Here is a 20,372-nt window from a genome sequence, read left to right as displayed (position 1 = left end):
CACTTTTCAATGAGTTCATACCATGTATATTCTTTTGTGACTGGGTTATCTCACTCTGGATGATATTTTCTAGTTTCATCCATTTGCATAAGAATTTCATGAAGTCATTGGTTTTAATAGAGGAGTAGTACTCCATTGTGTAAGTGTTCCACATATTCTGTATCCATTCCTCTGTTGAAGGACATCTGGGTTCTTTCCAGCTTCTGGCTATTATAAATAAGACTGTTATGAACATAGTGGAACATGTGTTCTTTTTATATGTTGGAGCATCTTTTGGGTATATGCCCAGGAGTGGTATAATTGGGTCCTCAGGTAGCAGTATGTTCAATTTTCTGAGGACTCGCCAGACTGATTTCCAGAGTGGTTGTACCAGTTTGAAATCTCACCAAAAAAGGAGGAGTGTTCTGCTTTCTCCACATCCTTGCCAGCATCTGCTGTTACCTGAGTTTCTGATCTTAGCCAATCTGACTTGTGTGAGGTGGAATCTCAAGGTTGTTTTGATTTGCATTTTCCTGATGACTAAGGATGTTGAACATTTCTTTAGGTGCTTCTCTGCCATTCAATATTCCTCAATTGAGAATTCTTTGTTAAGCTCTGTACCCCATTTTAAAATATGATTACTTGGCTCTCTGGAGTCTAACTTCTTGAATTCTTTGTATATATTGGGTATTAGTCCTCTATTGTATGTAGGATTGGTAAAGATCTTTTCCCAATCTATCGGTTGCCATTTTGTCCTAATGACAGTGTCCTTTGCCTTTCTGAAGCTTTGCAATTTTATGAGGTCCCATTTGTTGATTCTTGATCTTAAAGCATAAGCCACTGGTGTTCTGTTCAGAAAAATTTCCCCTGTGATTATGTGTTTGAGACTCTTCAATACTTTCTCTTCTAATAGTTTCAGTGTATCTGGTTTTATGTGGATGTTTTGATCCACACGAGGAATATTCTTGCCGTAAGAGTGCTGTTTCACTGAATTGTGAGTTACCTGGTGTATACTTGGAGGGGAAGAATGCCTCCAGAATTATCTGTCTGCAAGAAATACAACCCTGACAGCTAAAAGAAGCAAAAATGTCAGCTGCTTGGATTAAGGATTTGTGATTTAGTCAATAACCTTTGTTGCATACAGTGTGCCACAAAGGAAACACAACAGCACAGGATTCGATTTGTTTAGTCTAAATGGACCTGACAATTCCAGCTATAGCTCAGCTAGGAGCTTTCCCTAAGGCCATGCCAGGAGGAAAAACAGAGGGTTGGCTGTAAGCAGAGACCAGAGACAAGGAAAGGAAACCATTTCCTGGAGGGTTTTTACAAGGTAACAATCAGCTTTCTCTATCCCTCCACTCAGCAAATCCTCTTATAGGCTTCTTCTCATTCTTATGGTTCTGTAGGAGTAGTGCTGTAGGCTCTCCATCCTCAGCTTTCTTCAGCTGAAGGCAGTCAGCAGCTTGGGATTTGCATGAAGATGTGGGAGAAGGTCATCCTGACTCCAGTTTAGAGCTTGTCTGGGGTTGTAATGCCTGGAGGATGATCTCGGACAAACCTTTTAGAAATCTGTCAGTGGGTCTGCTAAGACATGATGTTCACCCATGAGACATTCCTGCATTTCCATAGGATGTCCATTTTGATGATGCTTCAGTTGAAATGCCTTTGTGATTCTTAGTTTAATGTCTTCTGTTAATTTGTGCATTAGCATTGAAGCTGTTGCCCTGGCTGTGATTAAACCTGCTGTTAGTGTCCACTGCTACAAGACCAAACCCAATAAAGCTAATGCTGTCTTTAATCTATGCATGTTTGAAAAAAATAAACAAATATTATGACTTTTATTGTCTACAAAAAGACTGACTTCAATATACATATTACATATATACACACAGGCTAGAGATAGCTAATTCTTAACCAATTTTACTAGAAGGCAATGTAGTGAGTAATTAAGACTTCCATCTTCACTGACCCTAGGCTCCAACCTCATAGGTAGCATTGAATAGCCTAGTAAGAGCACCAGGGGAAGGGGAAGCCCTTGGTCCTGCCAAGACTGAACCCCCAGTGAACGTGATTGTTGGGGGAGGGCAGTAATGGGGGGAGGATGGGGAGGGGAACACCAATCTAGAAGGGGAGGGGTTAGGGGGATGTTGGCCCAGAAACAGGAAGAAAATAACAATCGAAATGTAAACAAGAAATACTCAAGTTAATAAAGATAAGAAAAAGAAAAAAGAAAAAAAAAAGACTTCCCATCTTCTCATGCATATTTTATTGTTGTTGAAGTTTATATCTGCTGCATCCGTGTGGGAGAAATAATATATGACAGAGTGTGTGGCTGTAGTGCTAGTTCCAAATCTGCATTTAGCAACACCAGGGCTTTCTTTCTTTTGCCTTTCTTTTGTAAAGCCACTCAAACATTTAAGCATATATGTAAGCTCACAGGTACATTCATGTGACCAAAGCTTCAAGGTCATGCAAAGAACGTGTCCTTGTGCGTGCATGTGACAAATCCTACCAGGTCATGCAGGGAATACATCAGTGTTGAAAAAGTTGAAGAGACTCAGCCTCTCCACCCATTGCTTTCATGTTTTAGCATTCCGTATCTCTCAGTTTACAAGCATGGGACGAGCACACTAGTTGGCTGGCTCATACCAGAGGGTGAGCCCTGAAAACATACAAACAAGTATGGAATACAGGCTGAGAAGGGTCTGTAATTATAGTAGGCAGACTTACAATTAGTGAAAAAGGAGGCCATGAATTTGAAGAAGAATTAGAGTGGGTACAGGGGAAAGCAAGAAATGATATAACCTCAAAAAATTTTCTTTGAAACTTTTTGAAGAAACAAGCATTGGCCATGATGAGGAACTCTGGTTCTATATTTGGAATAGAGTTACAGAGCAAATACTTGAAAGAAACCAGAGAGGGCAGCCATGTGAAAATCAAGAGGACAAGCATTCCAGGGTGAGAGTTCAGACAGCACAAAGGTCCAGAGGTGGGGCCCTGCTGTTAGCAAGCTTTCTGGAATAGGGAAGAAGGGAGGAAGACAGGCCTAAACCCTGTCTTTGTGAAACCAGACAATGTGCTTTACCTTTCTATGCCATATCTTCTCTCATCTGTAGCTTGTTTCACTTCATGTTCATGGCAAAACTGTATGAATTTACTGTGTTCTAGGTAAGCATTGCAATTAAAGCTAAACGGTCATTTGGCTCAAACTGTGGCCCCTTCTTTTAACTTAAATATAACATTCAAGTAGAGAATTTTTCTTGCTCTCCTCACCAGCTGTACGAGTGAATACAAAATGCTTAAATACATCCATCCAAGTAGCTATCGACCTATTTAAAACCCAAGTGAGGCACAGGCTAAACACATCTAGCATTGCTTGTACCTGGCCTTCTAATTTCCCCCAAATCTATCATTTCTCTGGGTTATGAACCTTCAGACTCTTCTAGTCATTTAGAAATGGGTCACAAATGGCTGGTGGTACTACAGGAAGCCATACCTACTTTGCCAATTTAACTCTTTTGGGGACCTGTAATCTAGCATCATTCTTTCCCCCATTTTTGTTATCTTTCCCAATCCTAGTGACTACCGCTCTCTTCTTCTGTGAGCTCACTTTTAAAATTTTCACAAAAAAGTAAAAGAATGTGGTATTTGTTCCTGAATTCTTTTCACTTAACATGCTGTCCACCTCTGTTAAGGATTCCATCATTTTTGCGAATGAATGATATTTTGCTTTGTGGATATACACCACATTTTCTTAAGCCATTTGTCTACTGAGAGACATGCTGGCTCTTGAAGAGATAGTCTTATTGATCGTATCTACTGATACATTTGGGTCTTGCATTATTTCTTCTTCCTAGAGTGGGTCATGGCTCTAGGAAGCAGGAAGGAAGATTTGCAGTCATACTGCAACATTTATCAGGATAAAGACGCAGGCAGCGAGAATGGGACATGGATGAAAAGGAAGAGTGAAGTCTTCTAGCTCAGTTCTATTCTCTGGTCATGTGGCTAGCTGATTTATAGCTGGAGCAGACCAGTGTATGTAAAGTTGATAATTAATATTCTGTATATTTTAATTAACATTGGAAATTAATATGGAAGCAGTTATTCCTTAATCAACTGGTTCCCCAAATAACCACACACAGACACCACAAAGACCCTTTAATATTTCAAAGCTTAGGCCTTGGTTGTACAGGGGTCTCAATTAACTCATTTAAGTTAACCTGATCACTGATTCCATCCACCTGGGAGCTGTGCCTTCCAGGCCTGTAGTCACAACTATCTCTTCTGATGTTTCCTGGCAAAAAGCACCTTCTTCCTTCCTCTCAGAGTTCCTTTCTCTCTCTCAGGAAGTCCACCTTCCACTTCCTGCCCAATTAATTGGCCATCAGATTTTTATTAAAGCCAGAGAATCCCTTAAGTAGGTAAAGCAGGACAGAGAAACAAATTCACAATCCATACCACAACAAGTGTGTTACAGGACAGTACCCTCTGATTTAAATGCTCTCCTGAAAACTTACGTAGTCATTTTATACTGCCATCCACTGACACACTACTTCAAGGATTGCCTAAGTGTTAATTGTGATATGCTTGATGTACCATTGTAAGTCACAGCACATGACGGGATAAGCCAAAGTCTTGCTGATTGCTGACCTTGTCAAAGGCACTGACAAAGTTTTGTTTGAATGCTTTCACTTCATTCTCCTGTTCTGTGGTCTTTTCTTCTGCCCATGAGAAAGTAATCGCTGATTGTTCTCCTAGTCTGAGAATGTGTCTATAAAGTGAACCATTTGCAACATGTCTATATCTGGAGACAGCATTTCATCTTCACTTGAAGTCTTAATAACTTTCCAAGGAACTAAACACACAGGGAAATAGAGTGACTAGAAGAAGTAAATGAAGTTGAAAAGCTAGCAAAACAAATTTTGTGATTCTTTCATTCATTAACATATTTATCATAAGTATCTCCAAAGTGTGACATTGCAATTCTTGGCTTCATGACATTTGTCACCAGAATTCATTCTGTTTGCGTTTTGTTAGAACCATATATGTCATGTAAGAATGCATAGTGATAATTCAGACGGTGACATGGAGTCATTTACCATCCAACTTTGAAGAAGGAAATTCATTCAATTTTTTAGTAATTACCTAATAATTTTCATCTTCCCTTTGATAATGAATGTCAGTAATTCTGGATTCATGAGCTACAGAGCTAGTTACTGTAATATTTTGGGAAAGCAATAACTTGAGATGTGTGTTACAAAACCAGAAGAAAATATATCAGCTCTCTGAAAAGCAAAGACTTGTTGAATGACTGGAAAGAGGACACCATATAAAAATGAAGAAAATACTTCTCTTTGCAACTAAATTACATGTGTTTCAGTTGGTCATGTTGGATCAAGTTATTCCTTTATGTAAATATACAGAGAGCAGAGCTTAGGTAAAAAAGACTGAATAGTGGTGGGTCTACATGTGTCTGAATTTCTTCCCTTGTTTCTTCCATATAACTCTGTCTTCTGTTTCACAGAGAATGCAGCAGGCTTATGTACATATTTATTCAAAATTCCTTCTGGTTTTGTGCTTTAAACTATTAGTAAAAAACATATTTTTGTAATTATTATTTTGGTTTATATTTATTGATATGTTTCCCTTTTGATGCTAGCTAAAACCAGAGGCCTTTATTTAGTATCTAACCTTTTACTGAAAATACCAGCCAATATCTTTGGTTTTAATAATAAAAATGACTTCAAGGAGGCTACTAAAATATTAAATAGAGCATTAAAACCATATTAAGCATAGTGAAAACATACTTAGAAAGAAAAATATTATGGGGGCACAGTGAGCTTCACAGCTATCCAACTGGTGCTACTTCTTAGACAGGACAGCATTATAATCTACTCATGTCCAAGTACCAACCAAGATGCAAATATAATTTTATCAACTATGTAATATAATTCCAGAATGGATCTTAAAAATGAAATGCTACAACAGAATAGTAGTGTAAAGACTAGTCTTGCAAGATACTAGAATATTTCATAATAATTTTGAATGGGAAGCAAAATGTATTTTGTCTATATGATGTATATCTAATTCCATGAGTTAACATTGTGGTTTCATACTGGAAATCAGGACAAGCAACAACTAGAGGATGCGTGGGGGAATTTAGATGGGATTTTGATGCTCTCTGAATCAATATAAATGGTGGTTACAATAGATTTCACTAAAAACTATTCACTTAATTATATATGTGCACTGCATGTCCATTTCTATGTGTACTTTATATTTCATGATAGAAGGATTTCAGCGGACTAGCCACATAAATAAACCAACATATCACTTGAAAGGCTTAGCATACACAAGCAGGTGTCCCAGTTAGTTAGGAGAAGGCGAGATCATGAAATAAGTGAGACAACTCTGTACAGAGATTATCTATGCCTTCTGCCTCATTCCATGCACCAAATGAAAAATCAGACTAAGTTACTTAAACTTACCTATGTATTTATTTATACATCTATCTATCTATCTATCTATCTATCTATCTATCTATCTATCATCTATCTATCATCCATCTATTTTCTATACGTGTGTGTGTGTGTGTGTGTGCGTGCATGTAAACATCTAGCTAAATGACAACATTGGAGACTTTACTCACAACAATGTGAAGTTATCTATGAGCATGGGAGATGGAAAATATTAAACCTTGACACATGTTTATCATGTCTTCTCCTTAGGAGTTTGAGGGAGGCAAACACAACTTTGAGGTGGGCCTAGGCTTGTGTAGTGAACTTGTGTGTATATGTAGTAAAATCAGTTTGAGCAACATTGTGAAACCCTATCTCAAATAAAAATTACAAACCTGGCCTGGGAATTCATTCCAGTGGTAAAGAATTTTCCTTGAAGAGGCAAGTTTGGGGTTCAAGTCTTAGCATCATCTAAAAAGTTATTAGTGGGGCTGAAGAGGGGTCTAAGCAATTAATAAGGGCACCATGCTCTTGCGGCAGACCTGAATTCGGTTTCCTCCATCACTGGGTGGCTCCCAACTGTCTGTAACTCCAGCGTCAGAGGATGAAATACCCTCAAGGGGGCACCTGCACATATGTGTACTCCCCTTCACATGCATGTCAGGCAAAAATAAATCTTTTTTTAATTGCTCACATCCCAAATCATTACATTAAAAATAAATAGTAATCCAATTTAAATAGTGCTGTTACTAGCTTAATTAACAATTATATAATTAGAAATTAGAATGCAAATGTACTGATGAGGTAACTGTTACTCTATCTGTAAGCGCTGGTCATGAATTCCCTCATTGTTAGGCCCATAGAACTTCAAACATTCTTATCCCAGTGCTCAGCCAATCTCATCCCCTGTTGCCATAGTGTAGAAATTACCATTCCTATCTAATGTCTGATCTTCTAGACCTACTTGAACATCTTCATTTCATGCGCTCAATCCTTTTCACAGGACTTTTCCGATGCTCGTGCATGTATAAATGATGTCTCCCTTCTGAGAAGTGCATCAGCTCCGTCAGTGGTCCTGTCATGCCCATGTTAATTTTGCCGACATTTAGCCCAGATTTGAGAAAGATTTACTCCTACAATTCTACATCCCACTCACTACTCTTTATCTTACTCTAACTGGGACTTGGTTTCACTTCTCCACTGCCCAGTTTGATCAAGGAAGCATGTTTCCAAAGCTTATGAACACCCTTCGTTTCTTTTTCTTGTCTTTGGTGAAGTGCCCCAGAGATGCCCTCTCTGCCCTGAGACTTGGTGCTGTGCCTCAGATCATGTCACTTTTCTCTTTCCTTCAGTCCTTTATTTCTTAGTATATCTTATAACATTAGCTTATGGCAAGTGTATTATTGTCTACTTAGTAATATTAGGTAAATGACAGTCAAACTTATTGGCTTAAAATAGTAAGCAAGTTTTGATCCTATAATTAGGCTGAACCAGTGATTCAAAACGACGTACCTACACATTTCTAATTCAAGTTCTTTTATGAGCGTGTAGTCAAGAGATTTAGCATTGCTGAAGACCAGATTCTGGCTCTGGAAGAGAAACCATTTTCAGAATCATTCACCTGGTTATGGGCAGAAGTTGTCAGCCCTCTACATAATTGGCCTGTGTGTAGGGCTGTGTAAATAAGTGTTCTCCAAATGTTAGATAGTTTCCTCCTCTGATAATAATCCAGGAGGGTGAGTAAGAGGAAAACTTAAGTATGTTGAGACCTAATTACAAAAGTGACACACCATCTTTGTTTTATTCTATGTACTACCAACAAATCACCAACTCCAATCTATATCTAGAGGTAGGGATAGGAAGCTATACTCATTGCAAATAGAAGCATCAAAGCATGTGTAGGAGTAAGGCTACTACACCCAGTAACAACACAAACTCAACACAGTGCAAGGAATGGGCAGCTACTAAAAGCTGAGTCGTTAGTGCTTAAAAGTGATGACACTTTATAGATGCTGCTGGTGAGTACCTCAGTTGGATCCTCTCTCAGTCAACAAAGGTACACATTATGGAGTTCAGTGGCTATAGGATGGGATTCTGATTTCCCTTTCGCTAGCTCTGAACTTTGGATATATTTATTTATGTAAGCTTCGGTTTCTTTGACTGCTACCCATGATACAGCAGTTCCCTACTTTACAGGGTTGCTGCAAGAGCTCAGCCTGATTACATATGTGAAGAAATTCAAGTGTTCTTCACAAGATAAACATGCAAACTCTAGAGCTGACTAATTAGTTTCTTCTTATTTTCCCCCAAGGACTCTATCCAAACTGCATTTCTTTACTAGGTATTAAGAAACACTTAAATTCAACCATTATTACAATAAACTACATATGTTCATAACTTCGATTTTGAAGAAATTTCAACTTACATTATTTCTAAAACATTTTTATGTCACTATATAGACTATTAGATCTGTCAAGCTGGTTTTAATATGTAATTGTGGTGAAAATTCAACAAACAGGCCAAGTGGAAATAACTTTGAGTATAAAGAAGAAATGCATGTTAGACTCAATATTCTGTCTAAGGAAATATATAAGGTGACACTGTGCTGGAAGGAACCTTGAAGTTTTGCTTTGTTTTTACTTGTAACCAAGAGAAATGACAGCACTGTGGATTTGGAAAATTATTCAGTACGGAGAAGGCAAAGCCATGTAGAATATGTTATGAAATAGCACTGCTCAACGACTTTTTGGAGCAAGAAGCTACAACAAAGAATTTACCCATGTCATTATGAATTCTCTGATGAATTTATTTCCTCCTTTAAGGAAAATTATGTATAATTTATATTAATTTAAAGACACAAATTAAAATTATATAGTTGCATGCACTTCTGCAAATGTGTCCATATGTATACACACCCAGAGACACAAAGACAAAACATTTATGTCACCCTAAAATATTCCCATGGCTTCTTTCGATTATGCACGATTTCCTCCAAGGCCACAACTGATCTGACGTCGGCCATTATTATTTAATTTCTTCAGTTCTGGAGAATATGTAAGCTGTAGTTATTGGTATATTGCAGGGATTCATTGTTGCATGACAGCAAATGCCTTTCTCTGTTCTCTGCAAGTAATAAATCAGGGTGTACTGTACAGATTATGTAAGTTGAGTAGCCCTAATGTGAAAACCTGAAACTCGTAATGCTTCAAAATCCAAACCGCTTTGACTGACAGTATGAAAACTTTGCAAACAGGTCACAGCTAAAATGATAAATTGTTGTTTCAATTACATAGATAAAGTTTGTACTCAGGCTCGATTCCTGACCCGAAGAAGGTATTTCTCTGTATGTTTGTGTGTTTGTGTTTGTGTCTGTGTTTGTGTGTGTGTTGTCTGTGTGTTTGTGTGTGTGATATTAAACTAGAGAAGGAAGGATCATTAGAGAGGATGAAGAGGTTTTGAGGAGAAAGAGAGAAAAGAAAAAGTAATGACGAGTGCTATGAAAGCAGAAGGAAGATTTCTCTGGTACCAGACAGTAGCCAGTCAGTGAGAGCAGAAGACAGAGCAGAAGACAGAGCAGAAGACAGAGCAGAAGACAGAATGGAAGGCAATAGAGGGTGAAGATGAGAACAAGATGAAGTAAAAATAAATAATGACACAAATGCCCGAAACAGCACAATGAGACCCATCACTTTATACGCTAACTTTAAAAATTAATAAAAAGAAAAAAGAATGAGCAGAATGAATATACGGATTGTTGGCTTTATAAATGAAGCCCATATGACCGTCATGCAGTCTTTGTTGCCTTTGGGTGACACCGCTGGGTACCAGAGCGAATGAACCGTCATGTAACTCCAGCACTGTCACACAAACTGCCCCGTTATTCCACACCATCTGCAGGGTAGGGATTGTCTTTTCATGTTTAGGTTGCCTGTTGGTGTGAGGTGATGTCTGAGTTCCTCTCTGACACTAGCATTCATGGTGCCATTTTCTCCAATTGCATCCTTTATCCTTTAGTTTTAAAAGAGAAATACTGGGAGACTCTCTGTTTCTCTGTCTGCTCCATCTCTCTCCGTAGGGAGAGTTTGCACTGACAGAGAAGACAGTGAAGAATAGGCTTCCCTGTAGGTTGGCTCTTCAGCCTGCTCAGCACTGCCACTGGAGCTTTCTTAGCCTCGCTACAGCCTCCGCATTTGTAGGTGAGCAGATCTGAGAGTTGCTCCTGCTTGTGTGTGTGTGTGTGTGTGTGTGTGTGTGTGTATGCGTGTGTATGCGTGTGTATGCATGTGTATGTATGTGTGTGTGCAGTCGGTGTGTGAGTGTGTGTGTATGTGTATGTGCAGTGTGTGTGTGTATGCGTGTGTATGTGTGTGTATGTATGTGTGTGTGCACTGTGTGTGTCTCTGTGTGTGTGCGCGCGCGCATCTGTGTGTGTATGCGTGTGTATGCATGTGTATGTATGTGTGTGTGCACTGTGTGTGTGAGTCTGTGTATGTATATGTGCAGTGTGTGTGTATGCGTATGTATGCGTGTGTATGCATGTGTATGTATGTGTGTGCACTGTGTGTGTGCATCTGTGTGTGTGCACTGTGTGTGTGTTTGTGTTTGTGTGTGTGCACGTCTCTGTGTATGTGTGTGTGCGCGTCTCTGTGTGTGTGTGTGTGTGTGTTTGTGTGTGTGTGCACGCGTGTCTCTGTGTGTGTGTGTATGCGTGTGTATGCATGTGTATGCATATGTATATATGTGTGTGTGCACTGTGTGTGTGAATGTGTGTATGTATATGTGCAGTGTGTGTATGCGTGTGTATGCGTGTGTATGTATGTGTGTGCACTGTGTGTGTGCGTCTCTATGTGTGTGTGTGCACTGTGTGTGTTTGTGTGTGTGCGCGTCTCTCTCTCTCTCTGTGTGTGTGTGTGTGTGTGTGTGTGTGTGTGTGTGTGTGTTCTATAGCTTCTTAAGGCTGGTTTTGTTTTGAGCTATACATAAGGGAAATATAGCTCTCCTTGGTTGTCAGTGTACTATAGAGGAATGAGAGCAAGACAGCACACTTGTATTCTTCACTCACACTGCTTGGCACACATCCTACTGTTTACTAATGCTCACCTTAGACTTAACCTAAAGCCTGCTTTCTTCAGCTGTAAAGTGGGACCTCCTTAAACTTGTAGCACTACTGTGACAATTAGATGATGGCCACATGAAATGGACCAACTGTGCAGTCGGTGTCCCTCTCGGCTCTTTCACTACTGTGTTCTCTCCTTCCATATGTTTTTGTGAGTGTGTCATACCTATCCATGTCAATCTAATATACACTTTACTTTGACATTCTCTTGTTCACTTTCAAATGTAGTTATAAAGTGGTCTCCAGGCAGATGGGCGAAGACAAGATGTATTTGGCTGACTCCCATACACAGTTAGCATGTACGCCTAGAAGCGCTTAGGGGACCAATACACTGAATAGCCACATCTCCTTTGTCATTGTGGCAGGGAATAAGATGAACTCATAGGAGTCAGCTTCTGCCTAGATCCAGATAGGTGACTTTCTCTACTTTATCATGGTTATGACTCTGGTTTGACTTTGAAGGGGGAAGAACGTGGATTTTCAGAATACTAACCTTTTTAGCTTGAGCTTCCTCACAAGCTGCCCAGAGGAGAGTCTTCAACATTCCCTGAGACTTAAATTCTGAAGTGTCTTATATCCAGTTGGGACTGGGCTCTGCAACTCTGCTTTGCAATTGGTTGTGGTTTTTCCATAGTGGCCTCTGACTGTTGGAAGGAAAAATTTCTTAATGAGGGATAATACATACAAGAAACATTATAGGGATTCAAAAGGTTATATTTGGAAATATATGTATATACAATACATATATGCATGCAATCACAATTACCACCAAAAAAGGCCATGCATTTGGTGGAGTGTGGGGAGGGATATATGAGAGGTTTGTTGGAAGAAAGGGGAAGGGAGAAATATTGTAACATTATATATAATATTAAAATCTAAAAAATAAAATAAAACAAAATTAAGCAGCCCTTTCCAAAAGAGCCTCAGAAAGGTAGTGCAGGTCATGCCTCAGTTTACCCACTGTGAAGTGAGGAAGTTAAAATATTTTCAACCTGCTCCTCTTTTGTTAAAGGCTGCTCTGTGACCTTAACTCCAGTGCTTTCCTCCTCCCTGCTCTCATAATGAGCAGTTCTATTAAATCTTGGAGAAAAGTCTCTGGGTAGAGCCAAGGGATATTCATATTCCTGCAATCATTTTCCTTATTACTTCTTAAATATGAACTCACATTAACTATAACCCTACAATGCAGACAATGATATATGGAAGGCAATGGGCTGGTATATCAATGTGCAATAGAAACACGACCTCTTAGAATTTTATGGACATGTCCTTTGTTGGGGACAGCCTTTTTTTCAGGTCATATCCAAATGAGAAGTCAAATTATAATCTTGTGTTTTCCTGCAAATGTCATTGAGATCCAGTAGTATCTCCTAAAGAAGGTGGGGACATTCTCCTATGGGAAAGGGGTGGAGACTTCAAAATCGCCAGCTGTGTAACTAGTTCCTTTTGGTTTTGATCCACACCTTGCTGGCCATTCTCATGCTCCCCTTAAGTAGTGTAATTCCTTATCCGTAAGCATTGCGTTTCTAATCATAATCCACTTATGACCCTCCTGGGTCACCTTAGTGGAGAGTTGGCAGTAATCCTGTTCACACTTGTGACAGCTACTCTGATCTGTTATTTTAGATTTGTTTTTAGAATCATTACTCCTTAGAGGCAAATTCAGTTTCAGTGGATTTTGTTGTTGTTGTTGTTGTTACTCACTCCCTTCACATATTTCCTGGATAAAATTTAGAAAGTTAAGGAGGACCATGTAGGCGATAGTTTATTTTAAAATTCCTATTCCTTAGCACATTGCTGTAAAAGAAAGAGACCTGGAATACATAAGTTGAGCTACACAAAGTTGGCAAGACTTGACCAGTTTTATACCTTTTTAAAAAAATTTATTTTTCTTGGATATTTTATGTATTTACATTTCAAATGTTGTCTCCTTTCACCCCTCTCCCATATCCCCTCCCCCTCCCCTGCCTCTATGAGGATGATCCCACAACCACCCCATTTTTATACCTTTGCAATATCAATTTCGTGTGGCTTGACCACCCTAAAGAGAATAGTATTCCCAATTTAAAAGTGACCCAAGTTCTGCACTACCCCTGTGGTTGCTCAGGGACCCCCCCCCCACCTTTTTGAATCTCAGCTATTCACCTATAAAGTGAGGTCAGCTAGAAAAACTCTAGAACTTTCTAACAATAACAGTCTTGAAATGTTTATTTGTATCTTTTCTACATTCTATTGTTGCAATGGCTTCCATGAGAAATCTCCCCTTAGGTATTTTTTCCAGAGGTTGTATGTCTTTAAACAAAAGGGGTGGGGGTTTCCCTGTGTATCCCTATCTGTCCTGGAAGGCTCTATGTCAAGCTAGCTCTGAATTCACAAGGATCTGCATGTATCTTCCTCCCACATGCTGGGATTAAAAGTGTACACCACTATGCTTTGCCCTGTGCCTTTTAATAATCCTTTTGATTCTTTTCTTTTCCTTCCTCCCTTTCTTCCTTCCTTCTTTCCTTCCCTCCTTCCTTCCCTTTTCTTTCACTGCTGAGAATTACATCTGGAGCACCATGCACACTTTATGCGAGCATTCTACCATGAGCCTGCTTTTTTCTTAGCTTTGTCTTATCAGAAAAGTTACCTTCAGCTCTGGTGTGTGTCCACTGTTCCCATGGCAGCCATAACAATGGGGTAAGCATCTCTGCTGTTCACCTATCCTTGACCACCCTCCATCCACACAGAGCCCTGTGCCTCTTATGACCTGTTCCCACTCAAGATTCTTGTCTCCCAGTTTGGTTAGTCCTCTTCTCCACATAGTTTCTCTCTTCCTTCTAGTGTTTCACTGTCTTTTCAGTCCTTCTCCCACACTGTGCCCACGCTCGCCCAGTTAAAGGCAGATGAAGAGATGCTTTACATTCAAGGCCACAGTCCACTCCCAGTGCTCAGAGCTGCTGCTGAGCTCAGTGCATTTCCCACGTCCACTTGCCGATCCCTAATTAGCCACCATACAGCCTCCCCTTTCTTCTATTCCAAGTCTCAGTCAAAGTTCTCACTTTTTGCTTGAGTAAGAAAAGTGATGCTAGCAGAATGGGATACAGTCATGTCTGCTGTATGAGCATCCTGACATTGGTACCCCACTCTCTGCCTTCATCCCTTTCACTCAAATGCACCGTCTCTGCTCCCTGTCAGTCCAAACCTTCTTGATGTGTCTATTGTAAACCTGTCCTACGTTTGCAAAGATATCACTCTAACTACATTACTTCTTCTTACACCACCATTTTTATGACATACTCTTAGTTTTCCTCCTAACAAAGATATCCTCTTCACAACTGTAGCCCTCTCTACCCACCGCCTAAGTTTCCTCCTATCTGTCCTGGAAGGCTCTATATCAAGCTAGCTCTGAATTCTTTAGAAAAAATTCAAAAGACACATTCATACACCTCTGTAGGGTCATATCATCCAACAGCCTCCTGGTTCTACATTCTTCCACTAGCCACTAAATGATATCTTTACCCCATCTCATTCTGAAGAAGTCCTCCTTCTGTATTTCATTTCAGTACCAGAGGCCACATAACATGGGGAGTGTCTGGCTACTGGCTTAAAATGAATTAGCATACATGGCGGGGGAGTGGACAAATATTTGGAGGACAGGTGGGTCATTCCATTCTATCACCTTTGCTGAAGCATTTGAATTTCCTCCTTGCCTTATATCTGCTTTCTAGCCCAGAGCTGAGCTAAAGGTACATTAAGATTGTCTAACTGGGCTGCAGGGGATGCACGGGGACCATTTGTTCTCTTAAATATCTTAAGTTTGCAACTGTCAGCTTCAATTTTGAGGGGAAGAGTTCAGAGTGTCTTTAAAAACCAAAGATTTAGGAGAGAGAGAGAGAGAGAGAGAGAGAGAGCGCTACAGCCAGATTCGATATGTCATGTCAAAGTCTTCACCCTGTGGCAGTTTTGCAGAGAAGTATTTTTAGTTGTGATGGCTAAAGCGGCGAATATGTCAGAGGGACACCTGTGTGCTTATGCAGACTGGCAGGGATGAAGAGGAGCTGTTAAAATTCCACTGTCACTTTCTATGGTTTTCTTCCCACAGGCAGACTAGAGCTAGCACTCACTGCACTGATTAAGATAAACGACGTCTTCATCTCCACACTTGGAAATGTGTCCTGCTTCAGCCCCGACTCATCAGTGCTCCCCATTGCTTAAGCTGTGCTCCCATTCACCTCTGCTCTCACGTCCCTGGTGGATATTGATTAAAGCGGATGTGCCACTCCCCCTTTGCAATCTTTTCACTAATTTTTCATTAGAACGAAGAATCCCTTCGTCTCCGGAGTCATTATAATGACTTTTAATCTAACAAAAATAGCATGTATTCCTTCTAAAAGAGAAGGCTCAGAGGTGATTCCAAGACAAGAACACTGGATCAATTGAGTACTAACTCGGGTTGCACCAACAGCAGCCTGTTGAGCCTCACTCATAGCCCGCAGCAACAACCGATGCAGTCTGCCACAGTGCTTTGTGCATCTCACACAGCTTTATTTTAATGTAGGAAGGAAAAGAAAAGCTACTCTCTTTTATGTGTCTCTAGCTCAATTTCTTACTGTCTTAGTTAGGGTTTTACCGCTGTTAACAGACACCATGACCAAGGCAACTCTTATAAGGATAGCATTTAATTAGGGCTGGCTTACAGGTTCAGAGGTTTAGTTCATTATCATAAAGGCAGAACATAGCAGCATCCAGGCAGGCATGAGACAGGAAGAACTGAAGGTTCTACATCTTCATCTCTGGGCTGCTAGCAGGATACTCTCTTCCAGGCAGCGAGGATAAGGGTCTTATAGCCCACACCCACAGTGACACACCTATTCCAACAAGGCCACACCTACTCCAACAGGACCACACCTTCTAATAATGCCACCCCCTGGGCTGAGCATATATAAACCATCACACCTACCATGGATCTGACACCCATTTCTGATTTCTGTTGATACCTGCGCTCCTGTACACACACACACACACACACACACACACACACACACACGCTCTCACACACACACGCTCACACACACACACTTTAAAAATCTAAACAATTCTTTGAAAAAAATTTTAATGAAGAAAATGGCAACATATTTTTAAATGTGTATTACATGATATATTTGTTCAGAGGTATTTTCAGCATCCTGATGAAGAAACAGGTTATAACTACGACTCAAAAGTCTCCCATATGCCCCCTTTCAATTTCTACCATTTTTGCTCATTATATTAGTGAGACCAACTGTGCATTATTTGGAAATTATTCTCCTTGCTATGTAGTACTGCACTGTCTATTCTCCCATAGCTGTTCATTTGAACATTGAATAGTGCTACAATACACATTTGAGTACCTAATCTTTTATCGTCACATATACATATATCTTTTGGAAAATATACAGTTTTAAAAGAGAGATCTACTTTAGATCTTGCTTCTAATTTTTTCTCAATTATGCTCCATCTGTCTTGGATCAAATACTCATCTCTTATTAGCAACAGAAACTCAAGATAAGAAGTAGCCAGATAGCCACTGCTGACTATTACCAGGCAGCTTTGTGGATGGTAAGAGATAGGGCACAGAGGGACAAGAGGACTGAGTTACAGCATGCGATATTTCTTTGGTGCAAACATTTTGTGATGACTAGGTATAAACTGCAGACTAACTAGCCAGCTTTTAACAACAGCTCTGTGAGCTCTCAGCCTCAGTTCCACATAAGTCAAAGAAACCCAGCCTAGCAAATGAGTGCATATATATATATATATATATATATATACATATATACATATATTTACACACACACTAAATATATATTAAAAATATACAGTATATAGTATGTATACTAAATATATATATGAGCGCATATATATAAGTGCATATATATATGCATATATATATATACTAAATCGGGGATGGTTCCTAGAAAATTCAGATCATTGATAAAGATAAAAACTGGCTTTGGCAGACTTCTGCTGTGGCAATAACCTCAGTGCCCAGCAGCTCGAAAGAGCTCATTTCACTCATGCCAAGTCCTTGGCAGGTCAAGCAGCCCTCTAGCCTAGCTGTTGCCACAGTGATTCAGCAGCCTGGCAGCATCTGTGTTGTGGTTCTTGATTTCAGCTCTCAGTGTTTGTAGTCATGACAAAGTTGAAGGAGAAGCTGAGGGTCACGCAGGGCTTGGACAAGCTCTTCACAGTGGTGATTTATCAGTTCTATTCTTGGGTTACTGGCCAGGACTAGTTTCTTGTCACCTCAGCTCCAAGGACAATGAATACAAGGGAAAACATATGGAGATTTTATATAATGCAAGTACTTCCCCCACAGAGCTGGTCATTTAGAGCCGTAGGTTATTTTTTCCACACACATGCATTCATCTGATTGTTCTAGGAAATAGCTGATATTGATGAGCAATGTATCATCTCAGAAAATGGAAGAAACTTGTTATTAGGAAATGATAAGACCATTCCTATCATGAATGTATCCTGTATATTGTATGTATAATATATATTCTAATGTATGTAATATATATATATACATATATATATATATATATTCTTAAACTGAAATCTCAGTCTAGGACCTGCAGTACATTATAAATACAACTTATTTCAATAACACCACAGTAATAACTGATCCAGAAAAGCCATCAATGCTAAAAGAATTTAGACAGAAAAATAGTCCCAGAGCCTTAAAAGTGTAACTCACATTATCTACTACATTAAAATGGAAAGGTTTACAAGACATTGCCATTTCCAGTTCATCAATGCTGCAACAATGGGGCGGGGCAGGCATCACTTGAAAAGAGACGTGACATCATCTACGCACTCCTTAGGCCAATACTGGGAATTTGGACCATAAAATGAAAAATGATGGGGCAAGTCATAGCTGCAGTCCATCCCCCACAAAGCAGAGCTACAGCCTTTGAAAATGGTGATTTGGTATCATTATGATGTCCTGCAGGAAAGAGGATCAGGGATTGTGATGATGAGGTGCATGTAGTGTGTGCGACTGGACCTGAACCTGGAGGAAAGATGACATGAAGGACATCAGGGTGCAGCAGAGGCCTCATTATAGGCTATAAACTCAATAGTAACATCGCGTCATTTTAAAGCTCTCACATATGGATCAATCTAATGTGATTATGTGGGGAGATAGCCTTTGACTCATGAGAAATATCCTCAATACTTGGTGAACTCTGTCTACAACTCATGTGAAAGGATTCATATATGTCTGCATGGATGCAGGTCATTTAAATGTCCAACCAACACAACACATATGTGCAGGGAGAGGGATAGGGCTCAGAGGTGGCTCAGGCAGCAAAGTGCTTGCTATGCAAGCAAAAGAACTTGACTATGATCACCAGAGCCCCCTTTCAATATCCAGCACTGTGGCATGTGCCTGTATCCCAAGCCATGGGGATATGAAGAAAAGGTAAGTTCCTCAGGATTTCCAGGCAGACAGTCTAGCCAAATCAGCTGTCTCCAGGTTCAGTGGTCCACTGAGAAAGCCTGTATGAGAAATAAGATGAAGAACAATTGAGAAAAAAACACGGCCACATCATTCATTCATTCATTCATTCATTCATTCTATCTCTCTGTCTCTCTCTGTCTCTCTCTCTCTCCCTCTCTCTCCACACACACACACACACACACACACACACACACACACACACACACACACACTAACTTGCACACCGTGCAATACAAAAGGGAAAGAAAGAGGAAGCAATTGAGGTAAATGTGGGCCTTTGAGAGAAATAGATACAGATAGAAGTTAGGAAAACATTACTCATTTGAATTGACTTATAGTTTCACAATTCTGATTCCTCTGTAATGTTTTTGAAGAAAGTCCTTTAGGAATTGCCTACTTGATAAGACTCAACTTTACTCTATTGTCCAAGTTCTGTACTTGTCTGGTAATCAAATAAGAATCAAGATTCAAGATGGATCCCCCCCCCCAACACACACACCCCATTGCATTGAAAAGCTTATGAGTTATTTTTTATTTCAACATAGGATATATTTTTCAATTAATTTTCTGAACTATAATTAGGGCAGAAAAACTGCATATAAGATTTATGAAACTCAACACAGATAAGGCTATGTCTTCCAAAACGCTCACTACCAGCAAGGCCATTCATAGGCACTTCCATTACCTTGTAAATTTTCCGCTGCCCCAACTCTACTATGTTACGTGCAAAGAATGATTACCATAAGATGTACTTTCAGCAACTCTCTCTAATAATGTGACACAGTACTGTTGGCTGTAGGTTCCATAGCCTGGCGAGGATCCCTATCACCATCTCCTCCTGTACTAACTAGTTCTGTGTTACTCTAACACATCAACTTAAGGGAAAAGATTTATTTTGGAAGCCTTGCCTCATGTGTTCTTGGGTTTGTTTGTTTGTTTGCTTTTCGTCCCAGGAACTTGAACAAGAACATCATGGTAACAGTAGCAGCAGACGGTTGCTGTTCACACCATTATGGCACAGATCTAAGCAGGACAAACTACCAGGGTTAATACAAAGAACATTCTTTCTCTAGTTCCACCTTGCCGTGTAAGTACCCAGAAGTCTCTACTACTACCTTGTGGGGAGCAATTCAATTAATGAACCCCGCTAGGAGAAATTTCTTCGCAAACTATGCCTCTCATCTCCCCTCTTGAAAACTCTGAAAGCCAAAATTCTACTCTGCTTCTGTGAGTTCAAGAACTCTGCAAGGAAGGGAGATCATACAGCATTTCGTGTTCTGTTGGGCTTATTTCACTTACCAAAAAGCCAACTAAAAGTCTGTTGTTAAGTGTA

General features: G+C 39.8%; 1 protein-coding gene across 3 annotated transcripts in view; it reads left to right on the top strand.

Moving 5' to 3' along the window:
* Positions 1-20,372, top strand: part of Pak5 (p21 (RAC1) activated kinase 5) — a 300,079-nt gene that overhangs the window by 65,015 nt on the left and 214,692 nt on the right. Inside the window, 1 exon segment of one of the 3 annotated variants that reach the window (NM_001434030.1) lies at positions 19,993-20,126. The gene's annotated coding sequence lies outside the window, so the exon portion shown is untranslated. 3 annotated transcript variants of the gene reach the window in all.

Source organism: Rattus norvegicus, chromosome 3, assembly GCF_021556685.1.
Source record: "Rattus norvegicus strain SHRSP/BbbUtx chromosome 3, alternate assembly SHRSP_T2T, whole genome shotgun sequence".
Classification (NCBI taxonomy): Eukaryota; Metazoa; Chordata; class Mammalia; order Rodentia; family Muridae; genus Rattus; species Rattus norvegicus.
This window is presented reverse-complemented; position numbering and strand designations above follow the sequence as displayed.